Source organism: Euprymna scolopes, chromosome 11 (assembly GCF_053919585.1).
Source record: "Euprymna scolopes isolate OS-2025 chromosome 11, ASM5391958v1, whole genome shotgun sequence".
NCBI lineage: Eukaryota > Metazoa > Mollusca > Cephalopoda > Sepiida > Sepiolidae > Euprymna > Euprymna scolopes.
The window spans coordinates 69119024-69139006 of NC_136492.1; the positions used below are offsets into that span (position 1 = coordinate 69119024).

General features: G+C 31.2%; 1 pseudogene; it reads right to left on the reverse strand.

The window, feature by feature from the left end:
- Positions 1–17877: 17877 nt before the first annotated feature.
- LOC145288425 (U2 spliceosomal RNA) lies at positions 17878–18100 on the reverse strand (annotated as a pseudogene).
- Between the last annotated feature and the right edge of the window lie 1883 nt (positions 18101–19983).

The following is a 19983-nucleotide window of genomic DNA, read 5'->3' on the forward strand; positions in this document are numbered from 1 at the left end:
TCTATTCATACTATACAACTTAACCAAAGACATCAATGTCATGGATATAGGCTTGTATCGTGATGATGGACTGATGATCATCAAGGAATCCAACGGCCCTAAATGTGAAAGAACCAAAAAGATTATCTTAAATGAATTCCGTAGAATTAAATTAAAAGTGGATATTATATCAGATGTTAAAACTGTAAATTTTTTGGATGTGAACTTTGATTTAAGGAAAGGCATCTACCAACCATATAGGAAGGAAAACTCAAACCCAATTTATGTACACCCCCTATCAAATCACCCAAAATCTATCATTAGGCATATCCCCAAATCCATTAGTAAAAGAATCAGTGACAATTCTTCCAATCTTGAAACATTTAATAAACATAAATATTTCTATAACAGGGCCCTTAAGGATAGTGGATACAAAAACACCCAAATTGAGTTCATAGAACCAACACACCCAAACACAAATACAAATAGAAACCGTAAGAGAAAAATCCTGTGGTACAATCCCCCTTTTAATCTGAAACTTAAAACAAATCTAGGAATGAAATTCTTAAACTTAATTAAAAAGCACTTCCCTATTAATAACATACTACATAAAATTTTCAATAAAAATACAATAAAACTTAGTTATAGTTGTAATGAAAACCTTGAAAAAATAATTAAAAAACATAATAACAAAATATTAAACAAAAATAGCACACCCATTGCTACCGAAAGTTGTAACTGTAGAATTAAATCAAAATGCCCTCTTAAAGGAAATTGTCAAATTACTTCTGTAGTGTACCAAGCAACTATTTCTACTAAGGAAAATCCGAATGAAAAAAAATATTACATAGGAATGACAAATAACAATTTTAAAGAAAGATTTACCGGTCACAAGTGCTCTTTTGAAAATAATGAGTACAAAAATAGAACTTCCTTGTCTAAATATTACAATGAACTAGTAGAGCAAGGTTACTCCCCAATAGTAAATTGGAAAATTTTAAAGAAAGCGAAAACCTGTTCATCTTTAAACTCGCCTTGCTACCTATGTCTTTATGAGAAATTATTTATACTTACTTTTAGAGAAAGAGATAAATTATTAAATAAGAAGCACGAAAATTCAATTAATTGCAAACATTATAAAACCCATCTTTTAAGTAATTTAGTTTAGATATAAAATTTAAATAAATTAAAAATTGTCACTGATTTCTATAATTTATTAATATTCTATTAATATACTTTCTCCTCTCCTGATTTCATTCTTTACTTCTCCTATCTTATATACATGTGTGTCTATGTGTATATGTATGTGTCTATGTATTTATTTTATGACCGTGTGTACTTAGATCTATATATTTCTATATTATTTGGTATACCCTCCCATGTTTATTCAATCCATTTGTATGTCTCTATGTGTGTATACATCTATCTGTACCCTTGCCAAATTATTTGTATTCTTATGTATTTCTATATATATAATTTATGTAAATTATACATATTTATGTGTGAGTATATATATGTGTGTGTGCGTTGTTGTGTATTAGTATATGATTGTGTGCATATATTTGTGTATTTTTTGTATGTATGTGTATACATAAGATTATATATATATATATATGTATGTATGTGTATATATATATATATATATATATATATATATGTGTATATATATATATATGCTTATTAGTATGTCGGTTGGTTCTCTGTGAGTATATACATATGTATCTTATTATTTTTAATTAGGGTACTATCTACCTGTGCGTCGCTATTTTTGAGTATTTCGTTGATTTAATTACTTCTTTTGCCTGAATATATTTATAGGTAAGTGTACTTGTATCTGTGTTATTAGTAATCTGGTATTGAATGTATTATTTTGTGATTTAATATGACTTTATATCTATACTTAAATAGCTTAAACTTCCAACTTAATAGTATAGTTACACCTTTACTTATGTGCATGTATATGTATATATATATATATATGTATATATATATATGTGTGTGTATGTGTGTGTATATTTGGGTATATATATGTGTGTGTGTGGTTATATATCTATATATATATATATATTTGTATTATATTCTTTTTATATACATAAATATTAGTAGTTTTTTATTTATAATTATTGGACCTATTTAATTTATTTAATCCCCTCTTATGTCTAAATATGTTATATTAAAAAGATAATAAATATTAATTTTATTCTGTTTTTATTATTATTATTATTATTATTATTATTATTATTATTATTATTATTATTATTATTATTATTATTATTATTATCATTACTATTATGTTTATTGTTATTAATAATAATTTTAATATTGTTTTATCATTATTTTTTTCTTTTATTCATATATTTATCTAATAAAAACGCGAAAACTTTAAACTTATATCATTTAGCATAAAGGGCCTAATTAATGGTAGACGTATGTTTGAATTGCGTTGATTTTACTCGTGGACGTATGTAAGAGGATAAATATGATAGCCGAATACATTCACTGCCTTTTTTGACACGTTAATTTCTGACGCTTGGATTGTATCTTCTGTTTGTATTTGTAATAATATGTTTCATTACTGAATTGTATAATTGTTCTTAAATTGGTTGACACGCAGATTTTTTCTTTTTCTTTTTCTTTTTCTATATACTGTCAAATTCTTACTTTCTCTCTTTCTCTATTTAACTAGATGTCATTATTCTTTCCTTTTCCTTCTAGTTCTTATTATCTTTATTATAACCCTTTATTTCTTTTTTCTTTTCTTCTCCATATCATATATATGTATATGTGTATGTGTATATATATATGTATGTATATATGTATGTATGTATATATATGTATATGTATATATATATATATATGTATATGTGTGTGTATGTGTGTGTGTGTGTATATATATATATATATATATATATTTTCTCTCTTCTTTTTCTCTCTATTTTGTTTTCTCTATATTTTCTTTCTCTATTTCTGTCTATATTCCTTTTTTCTTCTCAATCACTCTCTCCCCATTGTAATCTTTTTACTTTATTTAAATTGCCTCTCCCTTTTTACTTTTTTATTTAATTAAAGTCCTGTGTTTTAAGTTTTTTAACTCCAACTTCTAAAGAGTTCCTACCTAAAATAAAAATCCATTATTCATTGAACTTTTGAATAGTCAAGTCGCTGCCTGATGATATCTGTTGTTTGATTGAAACAAGTGGCTGTTTGTAGCAGCGGGATGTGAGCATGTTTATATAACAATAAACAAGTATTATCAGCTCTTTTTATTGAGCACTATCTAACAACCTCGTTGAATTCATTAGTCCATTACTTTTGAATATAAAAAAAACCCCGAGTATATATATATATATATATATATATATATATATATATATATATATATATATATATATATATATATATATATATATATGCCACCAAAGAGACTCGAATTTGTCCGAGATTGAATGGGGATAAACAGATGTTCTACACTTCCAATACGTTTATTATCGTCGAAATCGGTGAACTCGTCCATTTGTCAATCAAATCGATTCATGGCCTGTTCTAGTCAGGAAGCCACCGCAGTGCAGGGGGAGGAAGCTCACGTGCATTCCTGTAGTGGTCTAGTTCACAATACATTTTATGAAATTATATTTATATAATGACTTGAATTAAAATTTATAAACAAAAGTCAAGTATAATGGTTCAATAATGCTCAAAATAGAAACGTTAATTTCGAACGTACCTCTGTTACATCCAAAAATCTACTGTTGATTTTATACGCCGAGTCTTTCTGCTTGCACGGTGATAAAACCTCTTAAATGCTAGGCTGTATAGAAGTGTTAACTTGTTTAAAATCAGGCTGTTCCTTCTTCGTATTTTCTCGATTATCGATTTTCGATACTTATAGAAGGTATTACGATATAAAACCTATATAACAACACTACCAGACACATAAAAGATATTTGTGTGAAATATCATAAAAATCAGCCCAACCGTTTTGGAGTCCGTAGAGTACTCTCTCTCTGTCTATCTCTCTCTCTCACACACACACCTAGCTAATAAAACAAAAATGAAAGAGAAAAGGCAAAATTATTAATCAGTACACACACGCACACACACACACACACACACACACACACACACACACACACACATATATATATATTTGTGTGTGTGTGTGTATGTGTTCGTGCTTGTTTGAAATAGAGAACTATAGACTGGAGTTCAGTCGAGCACTTGCTATGAAAATAATGATAGAGCAGAGACAGGTTCGCAACGTCTCTTCTGTGGGAAAGAGGTTGCAGGGGTTGAAGCCTGTTTTGAATTCTATCAAGCCTATATTTTCTTAGGCTCAATGTGTCATTTCAAATTTTATCTTTAGAGTCGCTCCTTTTGACCTATTTTGTTTATTATTTTTTATGATGTCTTATTTTTTCAGTATGTTTTATCAATGTTTTTTTTTCTCCTGACAGAAAATAGCTGTTCTTACCTGCATATGTTAATTCTTCTGCCTTTGCGACGCGCTAAGATTTTTTTTGTTTATATCTTTACGAACTCGCCGGCTCTAAATAGATCTATGTTATTCTCAGTTCAATGGATATTTGGAGATTTTCAAACGCAAATAACCGATAAGATTGCAGATCTCAGAACCTACTTGCCAACCGACAATGTCATTCGTCAAATGAATCTAGGATCAAAACATGCGTATATATTCGGTTTATGAGTATATTTCCTTCCGTGTTGATAAAAGATGAAAGTGTGAAAAAAATCAGTTCTGATTAAACTGATATTCGAAAGATGTGTCCATTAAATCTATCAAACGAAAATTTCATAATTAAGCGCGAGAAATGAACAAAAAATGGTATTTAAAACTTGAACGGAACAGTAAAGAGGAAATTATATAAGACACTTTAGCATAAGAAAACAATCAAATGATTGACCGATTCGATTCAACAATCAATGATTGACCGATTCGATTCAACAGATGAGACCAACTTAATCTGAACAATGAAACTTATATTTCAAATTTAAATGCAACAGTTGACCAAAATTGTGATTTTAAACTTAATTGTGACACACCAACGAAATTTGTATTTAACTTTAAGCGTGACGGACAAATGAAGATGCTATGTAAGACTGTACATTTACCACTACTAAGAAATCTAAAAATCAGTCGACAGACGCACATTCACATTTATCACACACATTCACACACAAGCACGAACTTCCCGCGCGAAAAATGCTTCAAAAGCCAAGTTGATGCCGAATCGGCTTTGAATGACTTCATCGCTTCCAGATTTTTATGCTAATGGAATGAATAAACTTGTTTCACGTTGGAAAAAATGTGTCGATTCTAATGGTTTTTATTTCGATTAATAATGAAAGGAGTTATGATCTTTTGAAGTTGAATTGACATTATTTCGGCACCAACCTAATAATATAAGAACAGTCTCCGTTACTAAAATTTGGAATTTCGTAACATTGCGTGGGTATCATGTCCCAACAATAACCCCCTTTTAAAATATCCGGTCTAAGATAACCCTTGGCTGCATTTTTTTTTCAAACGGGTCAACTTTCAAATCGTAATGTCGAACTCGGTAATCTGTACGGAATTTCGCACTAAATCCCTTGTAATATTTTCCTGAAAGGGATATATTTGAAATAGCTGAGTGGTTTTGGCTACTGAATTAGTGTAACAATCTCGCAAATCGTCTTAATGAAAGAATGTTTCTGATTGGATCTGATGTGTCCTTGAGCGTAAGGCTTTCGCCGTGCCTTTCTACGCCTCCCCAATCTCTTGGCTGGTTAAGTTATAAATACGGACTGATAGCAGTTCGTATTTATAACTTAACCAGCCAATCAAATTATTAGGAGACAGAACCGAGTGCTCGCATATTAATTACACCATTTTGTTTTATTCACAGGCGTAGATTATTCTCGTTACGCCAGTCATGACTAGATAGAAACGTTAATTTTTTATGTTACTCTGAATGTATTAATTATGGGAATTTAAACCCCGAACAGACTAAAAATCAATTCCAAACATAATGCAAATATTATTTTCGAATTATGAGTGTACAGATCATTTAGAATGTTATTTTAAACTAAAATCTTGCCAGATCGCTTACAGGTTTACCTGGACATAATTTAATTAAGAAGTGACCCTCTCATTCGGGCGTACAGCGATGGAAATGATATTTTAAGCCGGACGTTACGGATCGACCAACAGACAAAGCATCAGTTAGAAATTCAAAGTCGCATCTATGTATAGAATAAGCTAGCGAGTTATATTTAGTTTTATCAACGTCAAACAATAATTGAATTTATAAAGGTTTATTTAGTTTCACTCAAGGTCAAACAATAATTGAATTTATAAAGGTTTATTTAGTTTCACTCAAGGTCAAACAATAATTGAATTTATAAAGATTTACTTAGTTTCACTCAAGGTCAAACAATAGTTGAATTTATAAAGATTTACTTAGTTTCACTCAAGGTCAAACAATAATTGAATTTATAAAGTTTTATTTAGTTTCACTCAAGGTCAAACAATAATTGAATTTATAAAGTTTTATTTAGTTTCACTCAAGGTCAAACAATAATTGAATTTACAAAGTTTTATTTAGTTTCACTCAAGGTCAAACAATAATTGAATTTACAAAGTTTTATTTAATTTCACTCAAGGTCAAACAATAATTGAATTTATAAAGTTTTATTTAGTTTCACTCAAGGTCAAACAATAATTGAATTTATAAAGTTTTATTTAGTTTCACTCAAGGTCAAACAATAATTGAATTTATAAAAGATTTATTTAGTTTCACTCAAGGTCAAACAATAATTGAATTTATAAAGATTTATTTAGTTTCACTCAAGGTCAAACAATAAGTGAATTTATAAAGTTGTCAACATTGTTTTGTATCCTGTTGCTTTTTTTCTAAGAATCAATTGTGAATCAATTCTTATCTGAACAGAAATTTATTTATTTTTAAACACGAAATATTGGCTCAATTTTTCTCTTTTATTCGTTTGTGCTATTTATCTATTCCACTCTTTCTCTCTCTCTCTCTCTCTAATATACATACGCACACACACACACACACACATATATGTGTATGCATATATAACATATATATATGTTTGTGTGTAAATATTTATATTATAAATAATCTATATATAGATTATATAATATACCTTATATATAATATATATATAATTATAAAACTCAAATTACCGTGTAACGGTGTTGTAACCCACATCGTGTTTACGACTTCCGGTTGTGCCATGCGTACATAAACATAAACCCATAACAGCATAAACAAATAAACACAAATCGCCATTTATTTAATTTATTCACCATTTTTTAATACACCTTTCTTAAAAACATTCATACATTTTCTTCTACACTACCAACATAAATAAAAACTGCGTAAACATATTGTTTGAAATTTGTGTTACAAATAAATAATCAACACGACAATAAAACACATTGTTTTACTGTGTACGTTTTCAGCGTCCCAATTTTTTTTTCGCGTTTAAATTATCCAAATAAACAATTGTTAATACTTTCTGCTTTTCTTTACATCGTTAATTTCCGTATTACGTTTAAGTTATTTTAACGCAATTTTCTTACAAATAAATCTACTTTAACCCGTTGACAACTATAAGAGCATTTTACAACGGCGATTTGCCCACCGCTTTTTAAAAAAAATTTATTCTCCATTTTTTAATACACCTTTCTTAAAAAACATTCATACATTTTCTTCTACACTACCAACATAAATACATAACCCCGAAAATATGTTTTTTATTAATTTGCATTACAAATAAATAATCAACGCTACAATAAAACGTATTGTTTTGCTGTGTATGTTTTCAGTGCCCCAATTGTTTTTTTTTTCGCGTTTAAATTATCTAAATAAAAAAATGTTAATAGCTTCTGCTTTTTTTTTACTTCGTTCATTTCCGCATTATCTTAATTAGTTTTATTGACCTTATTATTAACATATAAATGAAATATTTAACCCAATGGGTCATGAATGTTTGTTCAAAATAAATGATAAAAAATTACATTTTGTTTTCATTTTCGATTTAAAAAGCCATTCTTAACACGGGGAGAGTGCTTTTAACTAATCTTTACTTTCAACTAACAATTTCAGTTAAAAAAGATATATCAAAATTTGAATTTAACTTTAAGTATTATGGTATCTGTTCAGTGCAAACTTTCCTATAAGTACGACAAACCACTTATAATTCAATGGCTGTAAGTTTTTTTTTTCCAAAATAAACATTTATAAACAGAACGACTCATAGAAATCTATCTATATTCTTTTTTCATTTTAATATACTTTCATAGAAATGTTTCTGTTATGTCACAAAAACTATTTTCTTTACGTCACAAGTGTCACGCTTATACATTAATTCCATAGCTAATATAACATAATGACCCAACGGGTCACGGGTAGCATAGTATATAATATAAATACACACACGCACACACACACACACACATATATATATATATAAGAGAAATAGAGAAAAAATATATATCTATACTCCTATAAATTTGTGTTTTTTTTGTGTCTTGATATTCATATTAAACCCCTTTTTTCTTTTTATTTAAAAAGAAAATACAACTTTGTTATGTATGGGTCGTGGAATTGTATTAATATGCAACATATCTAGGTAATTTGCATATTCTTTGAAACAATCATTTTAATTAATTTCCTATTAGTTTTTTTTCCGTTTTTTATAGGATAATCTTCTTTAGTTAACTATTACGTGTAATTACATTCATGCAAATATTCTACATGATTTATACTTGCATAATATCTGCGTAAAAAAGGTTATAGTAAACACAAACGCCTTTCTATGTATATTTATGTATGAGTATATATATTTGTTTAAAAATATTTGCCTATCAAACTCCTCTGTCAGTTTTTGGTCTACATACATGAAACTTAATATATAAGGTATTCGATCCCATGTGAAACTTTATTTTTGGGTTTTAGCCGGGGGAAATCGATGCAAAAGTGTGAAAATTAAAGAAATTAAATTTGCCAGGTGAAGGTCGAACAACCGCATTACGAATATACATGCGTAACATAGTACCTATTGGTTCATGTTTGAATTTTTAGCCTTGCAGCAAACATGTCTTCATAGGTCAGGCATTAACGTTAAAGGAAAAATAAATTGTAAGCTAAACTTTTTGGTTTCAATTCTCGATGATGGCGTACGAGTCATTTAAAAAAAAATTTTTTTTAATTATTACTATATACTGGGTCCAATATAATATAATAATAAATACGAAATCTGTATTAATCAAAATCTCATATTTAAGCGTATGAGTGGCCTGCTAGTATATATACACATACACACATATATATCTCTATATATCTATATATATTTATATCTATATATCTATATCTATCTATCTATCTATATAATGATTAATTTTTACTTATAAACATTAGTGTTTCATGCTTATGCATCAGTGTAGGGTAACAATGTCTGCTAGTCATGAGTAGGGCTAGGACAACAGCATATTGTTTTCATTGTTTTGACTCTCGAGTGGGCATCTGTTGATATCTTATATGCTTTTATACAGAGTGATGTGATTCTCGGTTGATTAATTGTGTCTAACTGTGTCGGATATATATACTCGAGATTAAAAACAATGAAAAGAATATTCTGGTGTCATGAGATTCGAACCCAGCCACGAAGCCACCTTTTGCTCCATTTACCGAACCTCTACCTATTGCCATTGGAGTGAAGAGAATTAAAAACTATTAAACGCCGAGTTCAGGCAAGTACATTAGGTAATCTAGAGGGTAATAGGAGTCAATTCGCATTATCATGAAGACCACAAAAGTTGAACACGACCAGTAACCACTGAAAGAGAAATTAATATCTTTGAATCAACGATTTTTAAAGTTCATTACTACCTGTAAAAATGCACTTTTATATTTTAAAATTAAATTAGCAAAAAATGAGAGTTTTAATAATAAAAATTCTAAAGAAAAATATACTTGAATTTTTTTAACGAAAGCTGTTAAAAATTGAAAAAAAAAATAACGAATTTTATCACCAAATTAAAAAGTCCAGTTCAAACTGTAAAAATCTAAATAAATTTAAAAAAAGCATACTTATGTGACAAAATTAATGACCAAAAAGTGGATTTTTGCTTAATTTACAAAAAATTGTAATTAAATTTATCTTTCATAAGTTTTAAACAAAAATTATTATCTTTTATAGAGGCAGATTCAAAAAATAGTTTTGCCGAATTTTATTTTCCTCATAATTCAATATAACTGTCTACTTTTTATCTTAAATAAAAGGATGGAGCATAATAATAAGATATAAAAAATATAATTTTAAAAACGTAATAAGTACACATGAGAATAAAGAAAACTTTAGGCGCATACATACAAAATAAATGTTTTAGCTAAATTATTATTTAGCTAAGATGTCTTGTTAATCTATACATATATATCTGGTTTGCTCGGCTTAACTAAACTAGAAAACTATAGGTCCGTTTGCGGATATATTTTGTAACAATATTATCTAACCTAACTGTGTTTCTAAATATTAAAAAGTAAAAAATATTGCCATATTAAAAAAAAAAACTTCAACATCGTTACTTTCCGTTCCAATTTCAGCCGAGGTTACTTATCGGAAATACTTCCGGTTTCTTTCAATATTCCGATTATTCAGTGACTTTTCATATCAATAAGTATACCATTTTCCTGTTTTTTTTTTAATAGAAAAATTGCATTAATTTGTTTTTTTTTTCCTTCATGCTATTTCTTTACGTGTTCCTCCCTGAAATAATAATAATAATAATAATAATAATAATAATAATAATAATAATAATAATAATAATAATAATAATAATAATAATAATAATAATATTAATAATAATAATAAAAAAACTACTTGCCGGGATTCGGCAATATATATATATATATATATATATATATATATATATATATATATATACACCAGTTTTGTTTGTTGTTTAAATACTTGAAAAAATACACAAAAAGTTTGTTTCACTTTTTCTAAACTATAAAAAAATACTTTAACAAGAAAGATGCTGATTAATTTTTACGACTTGACCCAGCGTATTATAAACACCATAACCCCCCCTCTCTCTCTCTCTCTCATATATATATATATATATATATATATATATATATATATATATATATATATATATATATATATATATAGGTTTCTTTGTGAGGAAATTATATTCGTACAGTCTTGATAGTGATTAAAAAAAGTGATTTAAAGAAGCGCTTTACTGTTGGTTGTACAAAGTCTACGAATTATTTTTTTAGGTATTCGAGTTTGGACGAAAATATGGAAGAAAGTTTACCTCTCTTTTTTATGAGAACAAACGGTTTGGAGTGTCCATTAATTCAAAGGTGTGTATTGATGTTTCCGCATTTATCAATCCCGGAAATTTAAATGAGTTATCCTTGATCGATTTTGCTTTTTTTTTTAGCGTATTCAAGAAACGAGATGAATGAAGAAATTGGTTATTTGCAGGAGTAAATTTTCGATGTAGACAAGTCGAGGCAAGTGAAGAATAAGATCGCATCTTTACAGAGATGATTAGAAAAGTTAAAAGCTGGTGGGAAATAAACCAAAGAGCTGAGTAAAAGTGGGCTTAAGAGATTGTGCTAGGGGTAAGTGGGGAAGCGAAGCGATGGACGTTAAGGTTTAGTTCTATTTTAGTTAGGGGAGGGGGAATAGATATTGAGACTTTAATGCCGGTTTTGATGGGGATGGATGTTTGTTTTGAACTAGCCGTAATATTTTTAATGTATTTGATTAAGAATATCTCTGGTTTGGGTGAGCTGGAAGACTTCTATATTATTAATGTGTACGTTTATACATGTTTACGTTTATAAGAAGGTGGCAATTAAGGTGTTCTATTTGTAAGGGATGTTAACTTCTATATGGGGGTACTTAGTTGTTATAGAAATTAGTCCTGGTTTGAGGGTGGTTTATCAGCAGAGTTTAGGTTACTTCCGTATTGAATTTTTTTTTGTGTCTGCAGCTGTAAATATCTCTTATTTAGAATTGACAATATTTACTTTTTCCGGTGCTGTTATTGTATCCGTAGCGTCTGCGTTGCATAGTAGACAGTATTTTGAACGAGGGTTGTGTGATTTACATTTTCTGAATATTTTCCATTTTACTGAGAAATTTATATTATTTTTATTCAAGTTTCTTACTAAGTTAGAGAGGGTAGTTTTCGTCTTTGGTGTCTCGCTGGAGAACGATTGCAAGCGATTAAATATTCTAGTTTTTATCAGGAAACATGATAGCCATACGTATGTATGTATTTTTAGGTTAGAGTTTGGTGTATCCGGGGGTTATCCGCCTATGGGGAGGTTAGTTGTGTTCAGGTGCTCCGAAGATTATTTAACGTGTGGTTCAGTTGTGTTCATTCCCGCCGGTTGAGGGATCAGTTGTTCGGTAGAGATGTTTTTATTTATTAAGTTTAAGTTTTAAAACCCGCTGAGTTTCAGATTAATATTGTAGCCATAAAAAAATATTGATAACACTTTTCGTAAAAGTTGTGCAAAACTCCGGATGTCTTCCAAAAGGTTGAAGCGTTACGAAAACGGGGTGATAGCATTAAAATGAGCGACCTTTTCTGCTTCAGAATTTATTTTTCTACATAGTCGCCACCATTCTCAAAGTACTTTTGCAAGCGATGGATTGGTGGCTATGCTTTGTCACTCAGACTGTTAACTGGCGAATGTCGATCGGTTCAATTTTTTCTGCGTGGAGGAATTCAATGACGCACCTCTGCTTCTGGCGCACGTCTCTGACAGGGGTTGCTTTCTCAGAGTTTGACACCGTCAATATCTGCAACAGAAAGATGTATGCATGAGTGCAGTCATTATAACAATGCAATTTGCAATCCCCTCTGATTCGTTCGGGCGGAATAAAAAAAGGAGGCATTACTTTAAGAATGCCCCTCGTATTCTATTCATGGAAACAATTTTCTCTTCGAATAAACACACACACAAACATATATATATATATATATATATATATATATATATATATGGCTTATTTAAACTACGAAATATATTTCATAAGTCAATACAAGAAAAAATTAATATCTAGAATAATGAGAAATTATCTGTTAGTGTGTATATATGATATTTATCCAAATCTATCACAGATACATACACTAACACATTATTTAAACACACACACTCATCCGCTCTCATCTACGGAAACACACACACACACACTCATCCGCTCTCATCTACGGAAACACACACACACACCCACTCATCCGCTCTCATCTACGGAAACACACACACACACACACACACACACTCATCCGCTCTCATCTACGGAAACACACACACACACACACTCATCCGTTCTCATCTACGGAAACACACACACACACACACTCATCCGCTCTCATCTACGGAAACACACACACACACAAACACACACACACTCATCCGCTCTCATCTACGGAAACACACACACACACACCTATGAAACGACGTAAACACAGAAAACCATACACATATGCACACTCACCCCTCCACACAAGGAAGAAGAAAAATAAATGAAAAACGTTTAAAAAAAATGTAAAATAAACAACATGATCATATCCACCACCTTAATTTCGACTCAATGAACCTGACCTGACCCCAACAAAACCAAGGGTTAAGCACACCTGTTAGAAGAAATAACAATTTAAAGATACTTCGACTTCTTACAAGAGCATTTATTCTCCAATTCTCATTCCACAATATTTTTGAAGAAGACGTAAAAAAAATCTCGTCAAAAAAAAAAAAAAAAAAAAGTCCGAAACACGTTAAATTTATTTCGATGGTTGGAAAAATGCCAAACATCAAATAATAAAACAAGTATATAAAAACATAACAATTGTCAGTGGCCCCACTTATTTAAATATACATTTTTGCTCTCGTTGAAATCTCTGTATCCCTTTTATATACACCCACAAAAACATATATCGGGTGTTCCAGAAAATCCAAGTAGTTTCCGGGATATTGGCATTTAAGATGACGTCAAATTTGACACCAAATATATATATATATATATATATATATATATATATATATATATATATATATATATATATATTTCATCAGTGGTGAAAAAAAAGGGACTAGAGTGCTCAATGTGTATCCAGAGCAGTATATAAGAAATTTATTACTGTGAGTCCAGAATGAATTTACATATTGTTTCCTCTAAGAAGATATCCTTAAAAGATGAGGAAATATCCGACCAGCTTCGTCAGAATTCATAGATGGACTGAGTTAAAATACCAAATAAGGATGGAAAAATCGTAGAAGATGAAGGGGAGTTAGACAAGAAGAGGGGGGAATGGAAGGGAGAGGACGGTGGCATTTAAAGTAGTAGGAGTGTATATACTGAGATTGGTTTATTATTAAATATTAATTATGTGTTTATGTTTATAGACACTGTTGTGGTTTATAACGGCTTAAGTTTAAGTAGTAGTTAGCAGTTAATTTAACAGATCACCACGGCAACAAGTTGCAAAGTCAGTATTGGCCGGCGTGGTGTGGTGGGAGGAGGGGAAAACAGGTTGCATACGGGGTTTAAAGTGATAGTGAGAGTGGCAGGCGGGGGGATTGAATAATATTTTTTGTTTTTTATTTATTAATTTTTTGAATTGTCGGACGCTGTAGTTGGCAGAAAGAGAGAAGGGAGAATAGGAGGATAAATTAAGGAAATATACGTTACAGGTTTATTTTGATAATATAAAAATAGGTAAGAATATCAGTAAGTTAATCAAATAATAAATTAATAAAAATAATTAAGGAAATGTTAACGATAAGTAAATAACACACACACAGAAATACACACACAAACACGCATACAAATATACACATACGCACACACATCAATGGGGAAGAGCAAATGCATGAGTATATATACATACACAAATACATAAATATATATATATATTTAAGCTTCTGATCAAAAAGATAATAATTATATACACAAATACATAAAAATAAATATAAGCTTCTGGTCAAACAGATGTTAATTAAAGAGAAATAGTGAGAGGTAAATATAAAAGAAAAAATATAATATATGTAGATGGTAAATTAAATAATTAGTTGAATAATGTAAATAAAAAATTAGTTGTTAACAAGTAAATAATAGATAGAAGAGAAAGTCAGAGGATAGGGTTAGGGTTAGGGTTAGGGTTAGGGTTAGGGTTGTGATAAAGACGTAACTAAAACATTAGAAATCAAGACCTAACAATTAAATTAGCCAATAAGAAACTATGAAGCGAGAACTCTGAGTGATTGGCAGATTATAAGGATAAATATATTACTGAAAGTTATGGGTTGTAAATGTGTGGTAGATAGGGATACGGGGTCATATATGAGTGTATAGTATTCATGTTAAGGGACTGATACTTAAGGGGCTTAGGGGTAAAGTTAGGAGGGGTTTGGAAGGTATTGTGGGGGTTGAGGCAAATTTTTGGTGTGAGAAGGAGAGGTGTAGGGAAGAGAAAGTGGAAGCCGATTTATAGAGAAGTGAAGTGTAAAATGCGGTGTATTAATTAAAGCCAGTGCTTGTGTGGAATGAGGGTTCAGATGTGATAAGGGTTGGAATTTAGGTTTTAAATAAGGAAATGAGGAGTGAGTTAGGCAAAGAAAGAAACAGAAGTGAGTTAGGCAAAGAAAGATACAGTTTATAAGTGGTGGGAGTTTTGTGGTGGGGTTCTTTTAGAGTGAATGGGGGTATATACAGTTCCGGTTGTAAGTAGGGGGTGTGTAATTAAGGATCAAGTGAGTTGTGCGCTTCCTATAATTGGACAGTTACGTTATTGGTATGCAAACGGTATAGTATTATATTTTAGGGGTAGGTTATAGGTATTGTTGGAAGGGCGAGAAGTTAAGAGGTGGGATTTATGTTTCGGTTTTTTATTTAAAAGTTTGTCTCTATCTCTAAAATTAGTAATCAGTAATTTTTCAGTTAAGCATAAGTAATAAGTAACACGGGGAGTTTAGTGATTTACAGGTACTAGATCTGTTCAGAATTTCCCAGCTAATAATTGGGGTGAGGTGGTTACGGGTAAGTAATAGATAGTGGTTAGTTAGTGAAGTACTATTGGGGTGGCTGGGGGTTATTTAGGGAGCATTTGTGCACCCTTAATCTGTCTTTGAACGCAGTACTTGAGAGGCCAATGTAGAATTTTTTGTTTTGTGGGTCTTCAGCAGGAGCAATAATTGCTTTGTAAACTACAATAGTTAAGAGACAATTTTGTTGGAGAGGGAATTGGGCTTTGTTAAGGCAGTTACAATTATTTTGACTATTGTTATTATAGTTGTGGTTATTTAGTATTTTATTGTTGTGTTTATTTTATTTTCTAGATTAGTTGCACAACTGTAGCTAAGCTTAATAGTGTTATTATTAAAGATTTTATGCAGGATATTGCTAGGGGGGAAGTGATGAATTTTTTACCTAATTTAGTTTTTATCATATTATTATAGGGAGGGTCAAACCAGAGGACTTTGCGGGATTCCTATTTGTATTATTGGGTTTAATAGGGTCCAAGTATGTGATATTAGTGTTGGGATATCCAGATTCCTTTAAAGCATTTTCAAAGAAGGGTTTGTGTATGTTAAAAATGCTGGGATTAGATGAGTTTGTGCTAAGCCTTTTTTGTATTGATTTAGGGATATGTTTAATAATGTGTTTGGGGTGGTTGGACATAGGGTGTATATATAGGGGGTATGTATAATTTTTGGTGTATGGTTCGTAGGTATTATTAGGGAGGTTAAAGGTAACATCTAGAAAATTTACTGTTTTTAAGTTGGAAGTTACTTCGATCTTTAGATCCATATTCTTCAATTCCCTGATGATGTTCTTTTTAATGCCTTCGCACTTTGGGCCGTTGGAGTTTTCAACAATGATGACTCACAGTAATAAATTTCTTATATATATATATATATATATATATATATATATATATATATATATATATATATATACATAGTGTTATAAAATATATATGGCGATTAAGCTACACTGAATATTCCACGTTTCATCCACTCTAGGACTCTTCAGGCTTATGCGTGAATTTTGTGGTTGTCTGTCGTTTTTATATACGCATCTTCTATTAAGATTTTAGTTAGCCAATCAGCTTTCTAGTATCGCCATATATATTTTATAACTGACTAACTAGCTCTACCTGCGTATTGAGCACTTTTGAAGTAAATACTTAAAGTTTACGCATAAATTTATACTTTCGTATATTAATTTTATGTGAGTAAATGAAGTAGTTATATATATATATATATATATATATATATATATATATATATATATATATATATAACAGGGAGACCCGACGTTGCTCGTGATTGAATGATGATCAACGAATATTTCACACTGCTATATTTTCATTATCATCGAAATCTATGCAGTAACTTAGTCCAAAATATATGTTATTCTACATTGCACTCTAAAAAACCTACTGTTTCTTTTATAAAATTATTTTATATAAACTTCTTTCCAGTTAACAAGAAAAAACATTAAGAAATTTATGTGCGGGGTTTGAACCCACAGACCATGCAAAACAAAGACAAAACAAAACAAAAAACAAACACGTAAATTTTCAAGTCTTATAAAATTCTTTGCAGTTAATGAAGAAAATAATTAAGAAATTTAAGTTGAGTTTGAACCTACAGATCACGTCATGTAAAAACAAGGCCGATAGTAATTAGTCGCGTGCTCTCGTGTAAGGAATGAATGCGTGAATGTAGGATTGACATGAAATTCTTAAAGATAAACTAAAATGACCGAAAAATGGGCTGAAATGACTTAGAATGACTTTAATGAACTTAAGGATGAATTGAATGATCTTAAGAATGACTTGAATGCTTAAAAATAACTGGAATCCTTAAAAAACAACTTGAATGATCTGGAGAATGACTTGAATGGCTTTGAGACTGACTGGTTGTAAAGTGGGTGATCATTTTACATTACATTAATACAGAAAAGTGATCCCCCACTTTATATCACAATAAGTACAGCATTTAGTAAGAACAGATACTACACTTTGATCTTGGCCCAAAGGCCAAGAAAAAGGGTATTTATTTGCTCCCCCACCGAGCAAGTTAGGCACAAGGCTGATTTTTAATGTGAGGACTGAAGGGTAAATGGGGACCAACTCCCCCGGGAGTAGGGAAGCTGGATAATTACAATTGGTATGAAGGGTTGCCCCTACATTGACTAAGGTCTTATATGTGGGGTTTCCCCTACATATGATCTTTGCTTGCAGTATCTGCCGGAACAGGTACTACGCTTTGATCTTGACCAAAAGGCCAAGAAAAGCTGTATTTATTTGCTCCCCCACCGAGCAAATTAGGCACAAAGCCGATTTTTAATGTGAGGAGGTAAGGGGAAATGGGGACCAACTCTCTGGGGAGTAGGGGAGCTGGATAGTGACAATTGGTATGAAGGGTTGCCCCTACATTGACCAAGGTCTTATATGTGGGGTTTCCCCCACATATGGTCTTTGCTTGCAATATCTGCCGGAACAGATACTACACTTCGAGATATTAAATCCTTTATTCATGTTAAAAATACATTGAAAAACAACAATGAACAAAAAACTTAGGCACATGGCCAACTCAAAAGGGGGGATTGTGGGGGTCATTGGTCATCCTTGTCACTCCAGAACTAAACAAATTAAAAAGTTTCTTCCAGCTAGTATTTTCTTTCACCATAATACTGCATTCACCCTTTCATACTGGGGGACGTCCTACTTAACTCCCAATTTTTAAAACATTTTTATTGACGTGTAAAAACAAAAAAGATAACAATAAAAATGGTACAATAATTCATTTGTGTCGAGGGCGGGGGGAATACTACACTTTGATCTTGGCTAAAAGACCAAGAAAAGCTAAGAACAGCATCTATTAACAACAGACCTTTGATCTTAACCAAAAAGGCCAAGCACAAAAGTCTTACGGATAGACCGACAGACCGAGCGACAGAATGACCGACCGACCGACAGAGTGACTAAAAAACACCCCCCCCAAAAAAACATAATATCAACTTAGCGACAGTAGAATTATCATTGTTGCTTAGCGACGACATGGAAAAAATGGTTTTACCGATGATAGATGAATTTAAATAACTGTTTCGATTATCGTTTATCTGTAACTGGTAATTATCGGGGGTATTCTGTGACAAAACTTTACTAAGATCACTCCCAGACTTATACACTGTAATCCCTGGCAGCCATTTGTTCACACGACTGCATGTATATTTACTCTCTATCGCCCCAACAGCAGTGGAGTTACTATCTTTAAAAGCATATCTGAGAAAATTGATGAAGTCCTATCTGCTTATTCTTCAGCTAATATTCACGTATGTGGGGACTTCAATGTTCACAATGTGGAATGGTTAACCCACTCAAACAAGACTGAGTATTAGGGCAGGTTCTGTCATGATTTCTCCATTGCTTATGACCTCACTTAGATTGCTCATGAACCCACTCGTGTGCCCGACACTGACAGCCAGTATGCGAGCCTCCTAGATTTTTCTCACAACTTGCCCTGAACAATGTTCAGTTTCCGTTTTGTCTCCTCTTGGATCTTCCGACCACTCTGTTGTATCAATTAAGATAAAAATGAAATGTAATAACTCCTCAGATGTACCTCTCCATGGTACAGTATATCGATACACTATGGCTGACTGGGATAGCTTCCGTACATTTATATCAGATCTACCTCTGCATTCCATGTTTAAAAAGGATGTGTCCTCTATAGTATCAGACCTGACGGAATGGTTAATTGTAGGTATAGACCGTTTCATACCCTCGAAAAAGTTTCAGCAAAAATCTAACAGCCAGCCATGGTTCTCTCCAGAATGTGCTGCTGCCATTGCGCTCAGAAATCACTTTTTTTATTGCTTCCAACGTAATAGATGTATGGAAACTAAAGCCGCTTTCAGGACTGCCAGCAG